This window comes from Giraffa tippelskirchi, chromosome 10 (genome assembly GCF_054371585.1).
Source record: "Giraffa tippelskirchi isolate mGirTip1 chromosome 10, T2T-mGirTip1v1.2.pri, whole genome shotgun sequence".
Taxonomy (NCBI): domain Eukaryota; kingdom Metazoa; phylum Chordata; class Mammalia; order Artiodactyla; family Giraffidae; genus Giraffa; species Giraffa tippelskirchi.
The window spans coordinates 151283540-151302094 of NC_137284.1; the positions used below are offsets into that span (position 1 = coordinate 151283540).

Here is an 18555-nt window from a genome sequence, read left to right on the forward strand (position 1 = left end):
CCTGGAAGAACAGAATCATATTACTAGAAGACAACCTCTGTTGTTTGTAAATGTGATTCTATTTCTTGCTAATCTCTTCAAGAAGCTTATTGCTTCTATTTAAGTCTCTTTGGAAATTTTTTTCACTTCTGGAAATTTTTTCCTCAACTAGCCTTAGGTAATTCAATTTTAAGTTGAATACTTGAAACTTAATGGCAAAACCCTTGGAACCTTTAAAAAATCATCTTGCATAAACACCTACATTTTCCTTATGCATAATGGTTATTGATGTTAAAGTACCATCCCATTAATAAAAGATCATAAATAAAACCACTTAGAGAGGACAAGAGAAATAAAATCAGAAAAGGATCTTAGTAGGATGAGCTATTGAATAAAAATAATATCTTCTTAAAATACAGCAGAGTTTTCAATGACAAACCAAATTTTTTTATGAAAATTACTGGACTGTGTTAAAGATGCCCTTTGTGAAAATACTCAGAAGCAGAGGATAGAACCAGGTCTATGAAGTTTGACATCTAATAAACCTAAGACTCATGCCCTCCTCTCTCACCTCATGCCCCTTGGGCTTTATGACCTCTCTGATCTTATCTTATAATACTCTTTCTTTTTTTCTTTTGTAGAGGAAATGTGAACAATCTAGAATCTCTTCTTTAAAGTGATTTGAAATAGTCCTAAAACATAGGACATTTTACAGAAGATTGCTCAAAAAATCTAAAGTGCTAGAAATATTAATAGTTATCTTCTCTATCAATACCCACTTCACTTGCATAAAGTTCAATGCCTTTAGAAAATAAGAAGGAATATGATGGGCTCTTGGTGGGAATAAAGAACAAGGCCTTTGCTGTATCTATTTTGCTGTTCTCAAGGAAAAACAGGACTCTTTCTGAACATCCTTTGACAGCTAGAGAGCCCCCAAATTGAATTTATATTGTAGGTGTAATTTACTCAGTTGGAGGTAATTAAGAATAATTAATCATTAATCACAAATTTTTCTCCTATTCCTTTTCCTTTTATAATAAATAATGGAAGAGTGCTAAGATAGTTTCAACACAAAAACTCATTGTCCTGAAACACTCTGAGGACCAAGTCATTGTATGTCACCAGAACTTAGTGGGCAAGTCCAGTTGTCACTAACTACTTACTGTAAAACAGTGACAATAAAAACTCCACAGCAACATCTCTTTTTCTCTTCTCCCTCCTTGCACCAATATTCTTTTTCCTGCTTTTTTATTTCTTTACTTTCTTTCTTCTTTTCCCCTTCACTTGACTCTATCCTCTCTCTCAACCACAATATCACATTATTGTGTGCTTTCCGATACCGTCTTTCTTCTAAACTCTCTGCAGCCTAGTTTTTTTTTTTTTAATATTTATTTATTTATTTGACTGCACTTAGTTGTGGAACATGGGATCTTCAATCTGATCTTCCTTGAGCATGCGAGATCTTTAACTGCAGCATGCAAACTCTTAGTTGAAGCCCGTGGGATCTAGATCCCTGACTAGGGATTGGACCTGGGCCCCCCGCTATTGGGAGCATGGAGTCTTAGCCACTGGGCCACCAGGGAAGTCCCGCTGCAGTCTAGTTTTGTTCCTGAGGCCTGCCCTATAACTGGTTATTCACTCAAATACTAATGAGCTCCTACCATGTGATAAGCACTGTGCCAAATGTTACAAGCCATAATGAACAAGACAGTTATTGAACTCAGAGAGGTCACAGCCTAGCTATTCTAGGTTTCCAACTACTTAATGCAAGTCCGGCATGCTGCAGTCCATGCGGTCACAAAAGAGTTGGACATGGCTGAGTGACTGCACTGAGCTGAGCTGAGTGCAAGGCTCTTCTTCCTCAAATCATCCTCCTTGACCCCTGCTTCTTTTGACTATTTTGTTCAACCTCTTTTTGAAAACCGCCCTTTCTTTCACTTCAGTTCAGTGCAGTTCAGTCGCTCAGTCGTGTCCGACTCTCTGCAAACCCACGAACCGCAGCATGCCAAGGCTCCCTGTTCATCACCAACTCCCTGAGTCCACCCAAACCCATGGCCATCGAGTCGGTGATGCCATCCAATCATCTCATCCTCTGTCGTCCCCTTCTCCTCTTGCCCCCAATCTTTCCCAGCATCAGGGTCTTTTCCAATGAGTCAGCTCTTCGCATGAGGTGGCCAAAGTATTAGAGTTTCAGCTTCAGCATCAGTCCTTCCAATGAACACCGAGGACTGATCTCCTTTAGGATGGACTGGTTGGATCTCCTTGCAGTCCAAGGGACTCTCAAGAGTCTTCTCCAACACCACAGTTCAAAGCATCAATTCTTCAGTGGTCAGCTTTCTTTATAGTCCAGCTCTCACATCCATACATGGCCACTTGAAAAACCATAGCCTTGACTAGATGGACATTTGTTGGCAAAGTAATGTCTCTGCTTTTTAATATGCTCTCTAGGTTGGTCATCATTTTCCTTCCAAGGAGTAAGCGTCTTTTAATTTCATGGCTGCAATCACCATCTGCAGTGATTTTGGAGCCCAGAAAAATAAAGTCAGCCACTGTTTCCCCATCTATTTGCCATGAAGTGATAGGACCAGATGGCATGATCTTAGTTTTCTGAATGTTGAGCTTTAAGCCAACTTTTTCACTCTCCACTTTCACTTTCATCAAGAGGCTCTTTAGTTCTTCTTCACTTTCTGCCATAAGGGTGGTGTCATCTGCATATCTGAGGTTATTGATATTTCTCCCGGCAATCTTGATTCCAGCCTGTGCTTCCTCCAGCCCAGCGTTTCTCATGATGTACTCTTTCACTTCAGTGGCCTCTAATTAAGTAACTCTCAAATGAAGTGAGAGACATTGATATGAGACCTGTGTAATTGGTCTCATTACTTTATAATTTCAGCATTTTTTCTTATGACTTCTCGCCTTTGGCAGGAAGATAACATCAACTGTTATCTTTAGGCTCATAATTCACAGATCTGTAGCATCTTGTTTATCAATTTTCCTAGTTCCATTTTATTATTGATTTCTCAAAATAGAACCCTCACTCCCTCTCCAAAATATTTTTTTTTGGTAATTTTGCTATTCTTCCCTTTACTGAAGTAATCTCAGTTCTAGTTTTCCTGATGTATCGATGGCATCACTCTTCTCTCTGACCTAGAGCTTAAAATCGTATTTATGATTGGTTTGCATTCTCTATAGATTAATGATTCTCAGACTTTCTCTTTTGTACCCCTTTACTAAACACAATAAAATACTTTCTCCTTGAGTTGAGAAGAAATAATACACACAAAATAAATCTTTGGTCCTGTTCTCATCAGTCAAGATAATTTTGAATTCTATTTATGTATCTTGAATTTTAAAAAACCAGCTTTTTAATCAAATGTAAAATTATTCCACAAAATCTATTATGCTTCTTAAAAGACACATACACACACACACACACACACACACACATACACACATACACACTGTTCAGATATCTCATATACTCACAAGTGAAAAGAGACTTTTTAAAAAAATTCCATAAATTCCCCTATTTTCATAATCCTCCACCTGAGAATCACTGTTTTACCTAATCAACTGGTTTTTTTTTTTTTGCCTGACTGCTCAATGTTTTGGGGCTTCCCATTCCCAGGTGGAGCTAGTGGTAAAGAACTCACCTGCCAATACAGGAGGCATAAGAGACACTGATGTGATCCTGGATCAGGAAGATCTCCTGGAGGAGGGCATGACAACTCACTCCTTTCCTGGAGAGTCCCATGGACAGAGGAGCCTGGCGGGCTACAGTCCATGGGGGTCATAAAGAGTCGGATATGACTGAAGCAACTTAGCACTTGTGCATTGCTTTTATTTATTTATTTTTTAAAATATGACTCTAATATAATTTACACATATAATAGCAATAAAAGTACTGCATTATAAGTCTGCAGTGAGGATAGACTATGTGGACAAGACATTATCCTTTATTTTTTCATTCACATTATAAGTTTTTCTAATACATAAGACATTTTACTTATATTCACATAAAGCTGCTTTGACCCAGAGGGATGGGATGGGGAGGGAGGTGGGTGGGGGGTCCAGGAAGGGGAACACATGTAAACCCATGGCTGATTCATGTCAATGTATGGCAAAAGCTATTACAATATTGTAAAGTAATTAGCCCCCAACTAAAATAAATAAATTTATTAAAAAAATAAATAAATAAAATAAAATAAAATAAAATTAAGCCCTAGAAAAAAAAAAGTAAAAAAAAATAATTTTTTAAATTTTGGATCAGTTTTAGATTTACACAAAAAATTGTGAAGGTATTTAGGTTGATTCTGTGTCCTGATTATTGTAAACACTGCTTCAGTGAATATTGGCATGCATGTATCTTTTCAAAGTACGGTTTTCTCCAGATATATACCCAGGACTGGGATTGCTGGATCACATGGTAGCTCTATTTTTAGTTTTTTAAGGAACTTCCATACTGTTCTCCATAGAAAAGAGTGAAATAGTGCCATCTGTAGCAACATGGGTGGACCTAGAGTTTGCCATACCGAGTGAAGTAAGTCAGATGCAGAAAGACAAATATTATATGATATTGCTTATATGTGGAATCTAAAACAAAGTAAAAATGAACTTATCTACAAAACAGAAATAGAGTTACAGTCATGGAAAATTAACTAATGATTGCCAGAGGCTAGGGGGGTGAGGGATCAATTGAGAGATTGAGATTGACATATACACACCTGGCCTGGTGGCTCAGGCAGTAAAGAATCTGCCTGAAATGCAGGAGACACAGGTTTGATCCCTGGGTTGGGAAGATTTCCCGGAGAAGGGAATGGCAACCCACTCCAGTATTCTTGTCTGGGAAACCCCATGAACAGAGGAGCCATAAGGGCCACAGTCCATGGGATTGCGAACAGTAGGACACGACTGAGCAACAACACATACATAAAATAGGCAACTAATAAGGACCTACTCTGCAGCACCGGGAGCTCTACTCAATACTCTGTAATGGCCTATACGGGAAAAGAATCTAGAAGAGTATGTATGTTGATATCGATAACAGATTCACTTTATTGTATACCTGAAAGTAACTCAACATTGTAAATCAACTATACTTCATTAAAATTTTTAAAAAAGAGAGAGAGGGATGGGTGAAATATAAGACCACACCACCCTTTCCACTAAATTTTGTTTGAAAAATAATTTTTGTTATTAAAATGTAAAGTATAATGGATTTATCATTGTTGTTTTATTAATGAATGAATACGTTTTTTTTTTAATAAATTTATTTCTTTTAGTTGGGGGCTAATTACTTTACAATATTGTAATAGTTTTTGCCATACATTGACATGAATCAGCCATGGGTTTACATGTGTTCCCCTTCCTGGACCCCCTCCCACCTCCCTCCCCATCCCATCCCTCTGGGTCATCCCATTGCCCCAGCCCTGAGCATTTGTCTCATGCATCGAACCTGGAATGGTGTTCTGTTTCACATATGATAATATACATGTTTCAATGCTATTCTCTCAGAACATCCCACCCTCATCTTCTCCCTCAGAGTCTTATAGACTGTTCTATGCATCTGTGTCTCTTATTCTGTCTCGCATATAGGGTTATCATTAACATCTTTCAAATTTCATATATATGCATTAGTATACTGTATTGGTGTTTTTCTTTCTGGCTTACTTCACTCTGTATAATGGGCTCCAGTTTCATCCGTCTCAATAGAACTGATTCAAATGTATTCTTTTTAATGGCTGAGTAATTGAATACGTATTTTTTAAAATGAAAAAAAATTGTGAAGATAGAAGAGTTCCTATATATTCCACACCATTTCTCCTAGTATCAACATGGTATGGTACACTTGTTACAAAGAATGAACCATTATTGATAAATAATAATCTAAGAATATGTGCTATTGACTCGATGGACATGAGTTTGAGCTAGCTCTGGGAACTGGTGATGCACAGGGAAGCCTGGAGCGCTGCAGTCCATGGGGTCGCAAAAAGTCGGACATGACTGAGCAACTGAACCAAACTGAACTGAACTGAGACATCACCAACTTGCAGGTACAAATGAGAGCACATTAATATATGTGCCCAAATAGAAATTAGTTAATTTATACTCCTACATACAAGGTGACAGCTTCCCTTCTTGAGTGTTTTTCTCCCCTCCTCCCCCTCTCTAGAGTCTCAAGAAGTCGTGGGCTATAGCATTAACTAGCACAGTCAGCTTCTTGGGCTTCTTCCTAAGAAGTGCTTGCTTCTCTGTCAAGCATTGCCTATGGGATGAATAATCAAGCATCTTGGTAGTGGTGGTTTAGTTGCTAAGTCATGTCCAACTCTTGTGATCCCCTATGCTGTAGCCTGCCAGGCTCCTCTGTCTGTGGGATTTCCCAGGCAAGAATGCTGGAGTGGGTTGCCATTTCCTTCTCCAGGGGATTTTCTCAACCCAGGGATTGAATCTGGGCCTCCTGTGTTCCAGGTGGATTCTTTTCAACCGAGCCACCAGGGAAACCCGATTCCTCCAGAATTGACTCTTATAGAGTCTTGTCACAGTGGGATTCTGGAACTCTATGGTGCCAGAGTGTATACATTGTCTGCAATGAAAAATCTAAGAGAGTAAAATTAGAGAATAATTTAAGATTCCTATTAGAGTCCACTTAGTAAGATATTTAATTAGGATCATTCAAGGCAGGCTTATTTACAAAGTGTCATATGATGGAAGTGTGGGCAGGGTGCTAGGGAACCACAATAGTACAGAGACCTGGAATGGTAGCAGTGGAGCTGATACTACTCCTAGGGCCAAAGAAACAAAGAGATGGCGATAAAGTCATGTCAAGCCACCTGCCTTGAATAGAGAATAGGCTTTGGTGGAGAGACGATCAGCATAAGGAAAGAAATCAGTGGAGTATATGGTTTACAAATTGATAGTACCAGACTATAGAGAGCAGAGAATGAATATAACCAAAGAACTTATGTTCCCTCCCTTTCTCTGATTATTCTAGAACTCATCATTGGCTGAACTCAACTATTGATTTGTTAGCCGATTGATGCAATCCATACAGGTAATCCTCAGGGGCCCAGAACAGGATGGAGAGTGGTTGTAGGGTGGCTGTAGAGTAGATTATGAAAATAGTTGTCACTGCCAATCTTGACTAGTCATATCTGCTGTATATTAAGCAATCAGATACATTTCTTTTGTACTAACTGACAATTGTCAGAATTAGCCACAAACGTCAGGGTCACAATTAGCCACAAAAATCAGACTGTCATAAAGGACTGAATTTCATATTGATGAACCTTGAATTTAAGAGGAAATTTAAATGTCACAATAAAAATAATAATGACTTGCACTTTGCATAGCACTTTATAATCTTAAATATTTTTCACATATTCAATAGACATTGAATAGACAAGTAATATCTATTGGTCCCATAGTATAGAATGGGTGCTAATCTGAAAGATTTAATTCTGATGATTCCAGGAAGTGGTCCACTTTATAGATAAAGAAAATGAGACTCAGTGAGATTATCTCAAGTTGTTAAATAGTAGAGCCTTCCCTCAAAACCATGGCGATATACTAGTGCTCTTAACATGCACAGTGAAAAGGGAGAATAAATGTGAATTCATGTTTATTTTGCATAAGAAGAAACTGAGGCTTTAAGATAAGATGAAATGCTTTTGAGCAAAGAAGTTTGCACTAGGACAATAATCTTAGACTATTCTAAGTTCAGAGCTTTTTTCATTTTTTCTCATTCGTAAGAAAGATTTCTTTGGAGGTCGTGATGAATTCATGTTTCCAGATCTTGTTAGAGTTAATGCAAAAAATCAGATATAAGTAGCTAAACATAGATATATTCTAGTTTTCATGTAACACATAAATACAGAATTGAATTCATTTAATTTAGATATCCTTAAGTAGATGTTGATGCCAGTTCCTCTGGTAATGCCTCCAATTTCCTGTGATGGGTGGCTGTCATCATTTTTATAGCACTGTGTGTGTAGACTTTGTCTTGCTTTCTTAGTACTTGAAAGATGTTACTACCACTTAACACAGCTGTGTAGAGCTGCAGAATCTATGATATTCTGATGCACCATACATTGTTTATGAATATTCCACTTAAGCAAACAATTTCAACCATTTTTATAAGAGTTATTTGTGATCCAAAGTTTCTTATCTTCTGCATGAATATGGAACAGCTTGAGTTTATATTTGGTACATATGTTCTTTACTTATTAATATTCTTTGTTGTCTCTAGCCTAGTATCCTTAAGATTCATATTCCTTAAGATGCCTGTATATCTAAAAAATCTTACAATCTCTACATTTTAGAAGAATTCACTTGATTCAACATATTCCATTTTTGGAATTGCTTTCTTTGACTTACTATGTACTTCAAAACATTGGTCTGGTCTTACCTTGTACTGAAAATGAGTGTTTATTCTTTAGAATATAAATCACAAAGGGGGGAGAGGAGGGGAGTAAGAGTTATAAACTATTGGGTATAAATAAAGCTATAAGGATATATTGAACAACACAGGGGACACAGAAAAGTTTTATAATGACTATAGATGGAATATAACCTTTAAAATTATGGATCACTCTATAGTACACCTGTAACATATAATATTGTATAGCAACTATACTTCAATCAAAAAATCAAAATCTTTAGACCAGTAGACATGACCTAACTGTATAATACCTACTGTGCTCCACCTACACTGGCCTTCACTCAGCAACCCACATACATCAAACCCACATACATCAAAAGCGCAGGGCTTTTGCATATCCTCTTTTCTCTACTTGAACTGCTCCCAGTATCTCTCAATACTTGGCCAATACTCCCTTCATATTTCAGATAATACATTGATATTAGTGTCTAGAGGTCTGTGAACTCCTAGTTTCAATATTGAAACATTGCTTTATAACACCATAATTTATATTTGGAAACTCAACCTCTCAAGTTATATTAGTTTATGAATCTGTGTGGCATCTGGTCCCATCACTTCATAGAAAATAGATGACGAAAAAGTGGAAACAGTGAAAGATTTTATTTTCTTGGGCTACAAAATCACTGTGGAAGGTGACTGCAGCCATGAAATTAAAAGACACTTGCTCCTTGGAAGAAAAGCTATGACAAACCTAGACAACATATTAAGAAGCAGAGACATCACTTTGCTGACAAAGGTCTATATAGTTAAAGCTATGGTTTTTCCAGTAGTCATATACAGATGTGAGAGTTGGACCATGAAGAAGATTGAGTGTCAAAGAATTGTTGCTTTTGAATTGGGGTGCTGGAGAAGACTCTGGAGAGTCCCTTGGACTACAAGGAGAACATCTCAGTCAACCATAAAAGAAATCAACCCTGAATATTCACTGGAAGGACTGATGCTGAAGCTCCAGTACTTTAGCCACCTGATGGGAAGAGCCAGCTCATTGGAAAAGACCTTGATGCTGGGAAAGATTGAGAGCAGGAGGAGAAGGAGCTGACAGAGGATGAGATGGTTGGATGGCATCACCGGCTCAATGGACATGAGTTTGAGCAAGCTCTGGGTGATAGTGAAGAACAAGGAAGCCTGGCATCCAGCAGTTCATGGGGTTGCAAAGAGCTGGACATGACTTAGTGACTGAACAACAATGAATCTATGTAAATTTTTTTTTCATCATCTGTTGCTCCCATGGACAGTAAGCCCCCATGAGATCAGGGATCATATTTCCTTTGTTCAGTGGCACTTTATAGATGGCAAAAAGCCCAGGGATCAGCACATAGGAAGTATTCAACAGATAATGGCTGGGTAATTGAATGACTTTTGATTGTCAACTGGATTTCAATGTTATCTGTAGTAGGAATAGTATTTGGACTCCCTATAATATCTAGAGATTTTGATTTAATTAATCTTCATCCTATGTCCTTTTCTCTCTCTCTTCCTTTCTCCCAAAACTTATCTACTCATTGCCTTGCTTGATCTAATATATGAGAGCTTACTTGGGCTATGTTAAGCTTCTCACATGTCTTCTGCTATTTTAATCTGCCTAAAATTTCACACTTAGTTTACCTTCTTTCCTTTCTGATTTTACAATTTTTTTTATTATTCAAATCTCTAAAAAATTCATGTTATTTCCCCAGATTTGCCTTTTGAACAAGCATGTTTCCTTCCTTCCTCACTCCCTTCCTTCTTTTCATCATTTTTTCTTGGTTTTTTTTTTGGGGGGGGTTCAATTCTGAGACTTTGTACATATCATTACACTCTCACTGCCCTCACTCCTGACGTGTTCACTTAACAAACACAGCTGCTGCTGCTGCTGCTAAGTCGTTTCAGTCGTGTCCGACTCCGTGCAACCCCATAGACGGCAGCCCACCTGGCTCCCCCATCCCTGGGATTATCCAGGCAAGAAGACTGGAGTGGGTTGCCATTGCCTTCTCCGATAACAAACACAGCTGCTCTTGTATAATTACATCTTGGAAGTATTCACTTTTAATTAGAATGGGCTTACCTTCATATCCACAAGGTCTGAATTGTCTTTTCACCCCTGAATAGTACCCTGCCCCCCAAATGTGAGTACAAGTGTCCTGTTATCTTCTGTGGCTAGAAGATTTAGGGAATTTCTCCATGATCTGTGTTTTGTTCACTTTACTAAAACTAATTGTTCCATAGTGCCTGGCTTCTGTGATAGCCTCTTTATTTTTTGTCTAGGCTTTGCTTATCTCTCTCCCTTTGGGCTTTTTGTTTGTTTGTTTTTTAGAGCCTTCTCTTACCTTCTGTCCCCAGATCTTTGATTAACCAAGTTCTGCCTTCAATACCCAGTCCTTGTTCTCTAAAATCTGGATTAGAGCCCCAGGTCTCCTGCCTCCAGAAGACAAAGAGTTCACAGTCACAGCAGGATAGCATTCATTTTCTAACATCATGTGTAAAAAGTAAACAAAAGGTTAAAAAGGGATAAAAGTAGAGAAGAGTTGGTTGAAGTGGAAAAGCAAAATGTAGGTTCTGCATGAAATGGATCCTATTCTACAATTTCTGAATATTGTAATTAAGTTTCGTAAATTTTCTCCAATTTGTGTGACAATCTTAAAAATATGTGAATTATCCATCCCCTTAAGTCAGAATATGTCTATATAGCCTCTGCAAAATATATTAATTCCTGCTATAACACATATTCTATAAAATGTGTAGATTTGAACAACTCATCCCAGAGAAGATGAGCCAAGTTTTTGATATTAGCAAACTTGCCTAGAATATGGGTACAAGTGGAGTCCATACACCATATGTGAAAATATCTTTTAAAATTGAAATAAAGCCAGAAAACTATTTTCTTGCCTAGACAAATGTCTTCCAAAATGGCCTGAAAGGCCCGTTTTACATTTAAAATTCTTGGGTTCTTATAGTGACTTGCAGGATGATGGTAGTCTCAACCTTCAGCTCTTTACACCAGCCTACCTGTCCTTTCTTCCTATCCTTCCTGGACCCCACACTGTGAGAGGCCTTGTGCACATTTGTGGACACAAAGCCCCTGTGCCCAAGCTCTTTCCACACCTCTGCAAATGGTGGCTCCTTGGACCTGGGGATAGATATGTATGCTACATGGTCCCTCTCAGGAGTATAGAGCTTAAGAAGTCTGCGCGTGCCCTGTATGCAGGTCTGGGATATTTGAGCAGTGGTCTCTGGCTCTAAGAATCTGAATTATAATTGAGAAAAGTACTGGGTAACTTGAAGTGGGAACATCAGTTTGATTTGCAAACTCACCATGTTTATTGGAAGAGATATAGCCAATAGAAGGTTCATGAATCAAGACAAAAATCTTCCTTCCTGGGTTGAAGGGTGGATTGGACTTCAGGATGGGGGCTTCAGGGCTTATTAAGAATTTCTGCTTTGCAAATAAATCAAGAAATATATTTTTTCTTCATCTAGAATAAGAATTCAATGGAAGACTTTAGATTGGGTAGGACTGTTCAGAAGATTAAAAGATTATTTTGTTTTCATTTCGTAAACACTTCTAGAAACATTGTGTCCATCATCAAAAATCAAATGACTTATAGTGAAATTAGACAAAGCTGAGTGCCACTAAAGTGTAGAGTAGCATTGGACCTGAATGGGAACTAAATTTCCTTAAGGCTTAGGGACACAATATTTCAGGAAAGGTGTAGGAAATTTAGTCTTAATATAAAATAATCTGAAGTATAAGGTGGAGCTCCAGGACTACTTAATAAGAATCTTTATCCCTAATAAGTCTAGAGTCAGGGAAATTTGACAGGGCCAGAGAATTACAAAATACAGTGAAACTCAGGACTAAAGGTGATATTGAAGTCACATTTAGAAAGACCAGGAAGTAGCTTGGGAGAGATTGAGACTCTCATTAGACTTCACAACAGAACCCACTGAAGTCATCTCATATTAGAATTTACTCAGACAGAATTAGGAAAGAAACTGGTAGTCATTGCAGAGTATTCAAGTCCTTAAAAAATTATGCTAACCTTGAAATCTGTTACTAGACTTTTGTTACAAACTTAGAAATGTTCCCTACAACTATTCCTTTATTTCTGTATTATTTAAACTTCTTAGTAGAATTCTTACATAACCCAAAGTACTTTGTTGAAAGCAACATCTGACTCAGGAAAAATTTAACATACTTAATTTGCTGAAGAAAAATTGTATAGCTTGCAGAAAAATTGGGAACATGGGTAGAATTAATCAAGGCTAGAGCTATCTGGGGTCAACATTCAAAAAACTAAACACTCAAAACTCAGCATTCAAAAAACTAAGATCATGGCATCCAGTCCCATCACTTCATGGCAAATAGATGTGGAAAAATTAGAAACAGTGACAGATTTTGCTTTCTTGGGCTCCAAAACCACTGCAGAGAGTGACTGCAGACACAAAATGAAAAGACACTTGCTCCTTGGAAGAAAAGCCATGACAAACATAGATAGCATGTTAAAAAGCAGAGACACCCCTTTGCTGACAAAGGTCTGTATAGTCCAACTAAAAGCTATGGTTCTTCCAGTATTCATGTATGGATGTGAGAGCTGGACCACAAAGAAAGCTGAGCGCAGAGGAATTGATGCTTTTCAGTTGTGTTGGAGAAGACGTTTGAGAGTCCCCTGGACGTCAAGGAGATCAAACCATTCAGTCCTAAAGGAAATCAACCCTGAATATTCATTGGAAGGACTGTTGCTGCAGCTGAAGCTCCAATACTTTGGCCACCTGATGGGAAGAGTTGACTCATTGGAAAAGACCCTGATGCTGGGAAAGGTTGAGGGCAGGAGGAGAAGGGGGCGACAGAGGATGAGATAGTTGATGGCATTATCGACTTCAATGGATGTGAATTTAAGCAAACTCAGGGAGACAGTAAAGGACAGAGAAGTCTGGTGTGCTGCAGTTCATAGGGTTGCAAAGAGTCAGACACCACTTAGCAGCTGAACAACACTTGTTGGGTTGCTCAAACACTGCACATTCCAAAGATCTTCAGAATTGGCCCCTGGATGGCCCCTGGGAGGTAACTTCTGAGCCAGTGGATTATCCTGTCTGATAAGAATATCTTTGTATAACTGAAACCTTGGTCCACATCGGATAGATTATGCTCACATGATTTATGGTAAATGCCAATTTTTTCGTGTATGCCTCAGGCCTTGAGCATGTTATATCAGTTTGCCCTCTGGGAGGCTCACGCTGGAGTAGTTGAGGTTAATCCCACAGGTGCTGCATGCCTAGATGATTGGTTCTCAACTAGTATAGGTACCAAGGCTCAGGTGAACTTTCCTGGCTGGCAGCACTTCCTAGATCTTGTCACATGCTATTTGGAGAGTTAAATACTAACTGTGTAAATACACTGGGAGAAGACAACTGAACTCGTGCCTGATTTCTTCTGGACCTGTCCGATACAGTTCTTTTTTTTTGCTTTGCTGAATGTAATCTATATATTCTTTCTGTAATAAACTAAAACCACAGCAGCGCTTCTGGGTCATGTAAATCCTTCCAGCGCATCACCAAACCTGGGGTTGACTCTGTGGACCGCTGACACACACAGGAAACAGGATTTAAATTACGATTTCCAAAAAGATCTTTAGCTAAAAAGTAGAGGCCATTTTCTCCTCTTATTAAACGTTTTCTTAGAGGCTGCTCTCCTAATGAATTGTGTGCATTTACGTTCTGTTTTCGGAGAAGGCAATGGCACCCCACTCCAGTACTCTTGCCTGGAAAATCCCATGGACGGAGGAGCCGGGTGGGCTACAGTCCATGGGGTCACTGAGAGTCGGACTCGACTGAGCGACTTCACTTTCACTTTTCCCTTTCATGCACTGGAGAAGGAAATGGCAACCCACTCCAGTGTTCTTGCCTGGAGAATCCCAGGGACTGGGGAGCCTGGTGGGCTGCCATCTATGGGGTCACACAGAGTCGGACACGACTGAAGCGATTTAGCAGCAGCAGCAGCACGTTCTGTTTTTATTTAAGGATAAATGTAATGCCTTTTGGATAGAAGGCAAAATACAGTAAAATGGAGAATGAATACTTGACCAAATGTTTCCATAAATACTGTGTGATAATGTAAAGAGCAGAATAAATAAGAAACAAATGGAAGAGACTTAGAAGTTTATTTCCCATACAAAGCAAAACAACAATACAACAGTTTACATCATCCCTTGCTTAGAATGGAGTTTATTGTACACTATTTTGGCATAAGCTGTTTTTGTTGATGCCTTCCCTTGTTACCTTCTGTATTTGTCCCTTTATTTTTTGTGAGATTGAGTTGGGGAAATGTGAGTTACAGTGACAAAACAAACATGATAAATTTCTGCTACTTTGGTAAAACTTGTTCAGTGTAGAGTTCTTTTGCTATTTTGAATCCTAATGTTATGCTCAAGCAGTCCTTTCCATCCATCAGATAGCATGCTGCCATCTGTAGAAGTGCCACAACACCAAGATTTATGTGTTACTATTTAAGGAATTTAGGTTTGGCAACTCCTTACTGTTCATTTGGCCAAACAATAATATGCTAATTAACCTGCTTGACCTAAATTATACAGCAGGAGGATGTGCAGTCAACTCAATTGCTCAGTTGGCTGAGCATTCCTGACCCTACAGTTTTGCATTTAAGGGGCTTTACATCATAAAACAAATGGTTATTGGACTTCTCCACTTCATCATCTGGAAGGGAATTAATTATCTTCAGTTTACTAAAGGAAATTTATATTTCATTTGGTTTGTTATGATTATACCAATATTTCACAATTAATGTACATCAGCAGGGACCAAACATTCACTTTCTTTCCCAGGACAATCTGTATTTTTCAGTTGTTTAAAACACTGATAAGGAAGTGTAGATAATCATATTTATTTAGCTTGACCTTAGGATATGGACTTCAAGATCCATATGTAGGTTTCAGAGAACAAGGATGCCCAGAAGCTATATGCAAAGCTTTAAACACCTGTCTAAAGCAGTTTACTGAGAAAATTTTTCTTAAGACTCTCAAAAATGGATTATTGATCCCCCCAATAAAATTTAAAAATACTCATTAGATATTTAACACTAAAAATCCTTTTTTAACTGGTTTTCTTATGATTATTTACCATGTAATACTGAAAAATTATTGCAACATCTCTTACTGCCCCTACTACTCAGCAGTCTGCCACCTCAACAGTATCCAAATAAATGACACTCTCCCATAATCAAAAACAAATTAAAACAGTAGAGATTGAAGAAAATTATTGCAAGGAAGTTCGTAAATTGTTACATTTTCTAGTATAGGTTAAAAGTGTGAGAATGAACGTGTTAGTTGCTCAGTAGTGTCTGCAACACCGTGGACTGTAACTTGCCAGGCTCCTCTGTCCATGAAATTCTCCAGGCCACACTGGAGTGGGTAGCCTTTCCCTTCTTCAAGGGATTTTCCTGACCCAGGGATCAAACCTAGGTCTCCTGCATTGCAGGCAGATTCTTTACTGTCTGAGCCACCAAGGAAGCACCCAGCATAGGTTAAAACAGTACAAAATTGCCCAGATCCCACAGACTAAAAGTCTCTTGATATCTTGATAACAGAAGAACAGGAAAAGAACATAGACAAAGAAAAACATTCAGCAGGGAAAAGAAAAGCTGAGAGAGAAAGAGAGAGAGAGAGAAATGGTAAATAAAATGCAAGGTAGAAAAATTTACAGGAGACTTTAAAATATGTGTAAATACTGCCTGTATATATTGTTGTTGTTCAGTCGCTAAGTTGTGAGTAGCCAAAAAAGCTAGGCGTATTGTTCTGTAAATCAGTGCTTCTCAAACTTCACAGGCATAAACATCATCTGAGGCTCTTCTTAAAATGAAGATTCTGACTCTACACTTCTGTGTTGGAACCTTCCTTTCTGCATCTCTAATAAGCTTCCTGGTGATACTTCAGCCATACTTTAATTACTAAGCTGTAAACTAAGATCAAGGTCTACTGACTGCCTGAATTTCATAACATCTGAACGGTGAAATCAAAGCTGAGACACTTTTAAAAACCTATACTAATAGCAAAAGGAAACTTTGTCTGAGCATGTCTTATGAGAAAGCAAGAATGAGTTTAGTAAACAATGCAGTATTATCTCATCAATGCTAATAAGCATCATGTGAAGATGCTTTCTGTCTTCCCTAGTACAGTATCATGTAATGATTGTAAACATCTTGAATCATTGTGATTGAATTTGTGCATATGGGAAAAGGTATTTAAATATTTTCCAATAAAATGATCAGGTAAATATTCATATACTTTGCCTAATACTTACTAAAGAAAACATAATAACAATAGAAGAAAGCAATTTGCTAGGCAGTATAGGAGGCTTTAAGGTTCTGTCTCATCTTCCCAGTACTTCTGCTCTTTTACATATAACCGTCATTTGTATTCAAACATAGATTTCTGATTCAAATCTTAATAGAGAAATAAGCATTTTTATTATTTTTCCATAAAAATCTGCATAGCATGCATACTCTTCTAGACTTTGCTTTCTTCAAACACATGACATTATGTACATCTTTGTATTAATATATCATTATACTGTGGTTCACCTGATTTTGGGGCTTTCCTGGTATCTCAGATGGTAAAGAATCTGTCTGCAATGAAGGAGACCTAGGTTTGATCCCTGGGTCGGATAGATCTCCTGGAGAAGGGAATGGCATCCCACTCCAGTATTCCTGCCTGGAGAATTCCATGGAGAGACCATGGAGTTGCAGAGTCATACATGACTGAGTGAGTAACACACACATAGGATGTTCTTTTTCATTTTACAGTGGGATAGTACAGTGATTTATTTAACCAGTCTCCTATTTACAGACTTTTTTCCCCCTAACACAGCATCATATCCAAGACATTTTGTAATGTGCAAGTATACTATAGGAAAATTCCTCAAAAGTGTGGTTGTTGAGTTAAAAGGTACATTTGTGTGATTTTGATAAACACTGTTAAATCATTCTCCATAGAGGTTGGTAGCCATCTAATTAGTATCAATAGTATATTTTCCACTAGCCTTACCAACAGAGGGTGTTAATGCTTCATTGGATATTTTCTAAACTGATAAGTGAAAAAAATGTAAACCTATGCAGTTTAAATTAGCATTTCTCTTGTTATGAGTTAAATTCAGCAGCTTTTACATGATAAAGAATCACTTCACTTTGGGGACAAGTATTTGCTCATGCTTTTTACTTGTATTTCTATTGTGTTATTGACCTTTTGTGATTGATTTCTGGAGGCTTTTCGTATATTAAGAAGATTAGCTTTTGTGATGTGAGTTGCATGTTTTTTCCCATTTCATGTTTTTACCTTGCCTATTTTCCCTTATTGCTTTGCCAAGAGGTTTTTTTTATACTTTTAATTTTGTATTGAGTGGGGCTTCCCTGGTGACTCAGATGGTAAAGAGTCTGCCTGCAATACCCAGGTCCTCAGGTTTGATTCCTGGATTGGGAAGATCCCCTGGAAAATAGAATGGTTACCCACTCGAGTATTCTTGCCAGGACATACAGTCCATGGAGTTGCAAAAAGTCAGACGTGACTGAGTGACTAACACTTTCACTTTCACATAGCCCGTTAACAAGGTTGAGATAGTTTTGGGTGAACAGAAAAGGGACCCAGCCATACATATATATGTATCCATTCTTCTCCAAACTCCCCTCTCTTCCAGTTTTAGGTTCTAACGGTTCATTAGCAAAAGAAACTACATGTTACACACAAAGAAACAATTTCAATTTTTATAGAAGTTTATTTGACTTAGTCTTAATATACAATCATTAAAAGAAAAGAAATAGAAGCAATAGAGAGAAATAACAGCGTATACATCACCAAGTTGGGCCAAGAACCTACATCCAGACTTGAACAGGGCTGGGAAGGCCCTCGTTAACAGCAATCTCTGGAGTCCCTACTGGGAAAGGGTCCCAGGTAGTGCATCAACTCCATGGGTAAGACTTCAAATTGCAGTTTTGCGGGCTCCCATTTATAATCCCAGGCCACAGACTGATATCATTATCAGTTAGTATGCAAAAATGGAGCTTTAGTTTTATTAACTTTTACAAAGCTGTTTGTCTCACTTTGTGATCATAAGACTTCTTAGACCCCATGGCAGGGGGGTGGTGGTTGCCCAGA

At 38.1% G+C, this 18555-nt stretch overlaps 1 long non-coding RNA gene across 1 annotated transcript in view; it reads left to right on the forward strand.

Annotated features, from left to right (window-relative positions):
• LOC145523743 (uncharacterized) overlaps positions 1-7318 on the forward strand; it is a 237653-nt gene extending 230335 nt beyond the window's left edge. Inside the window, exon 7 of the long non-coding RNA XR_014066866.1 lies at positions 6971-7318. This is a non-coding gene — a long non-coding RNA (uncharacterized LOC145523743). The remainder of the gene's footprint in view (positions 1-6970) is intronic.
• Positions 7319-18555: the final 11237 nt, after the last annotated feature.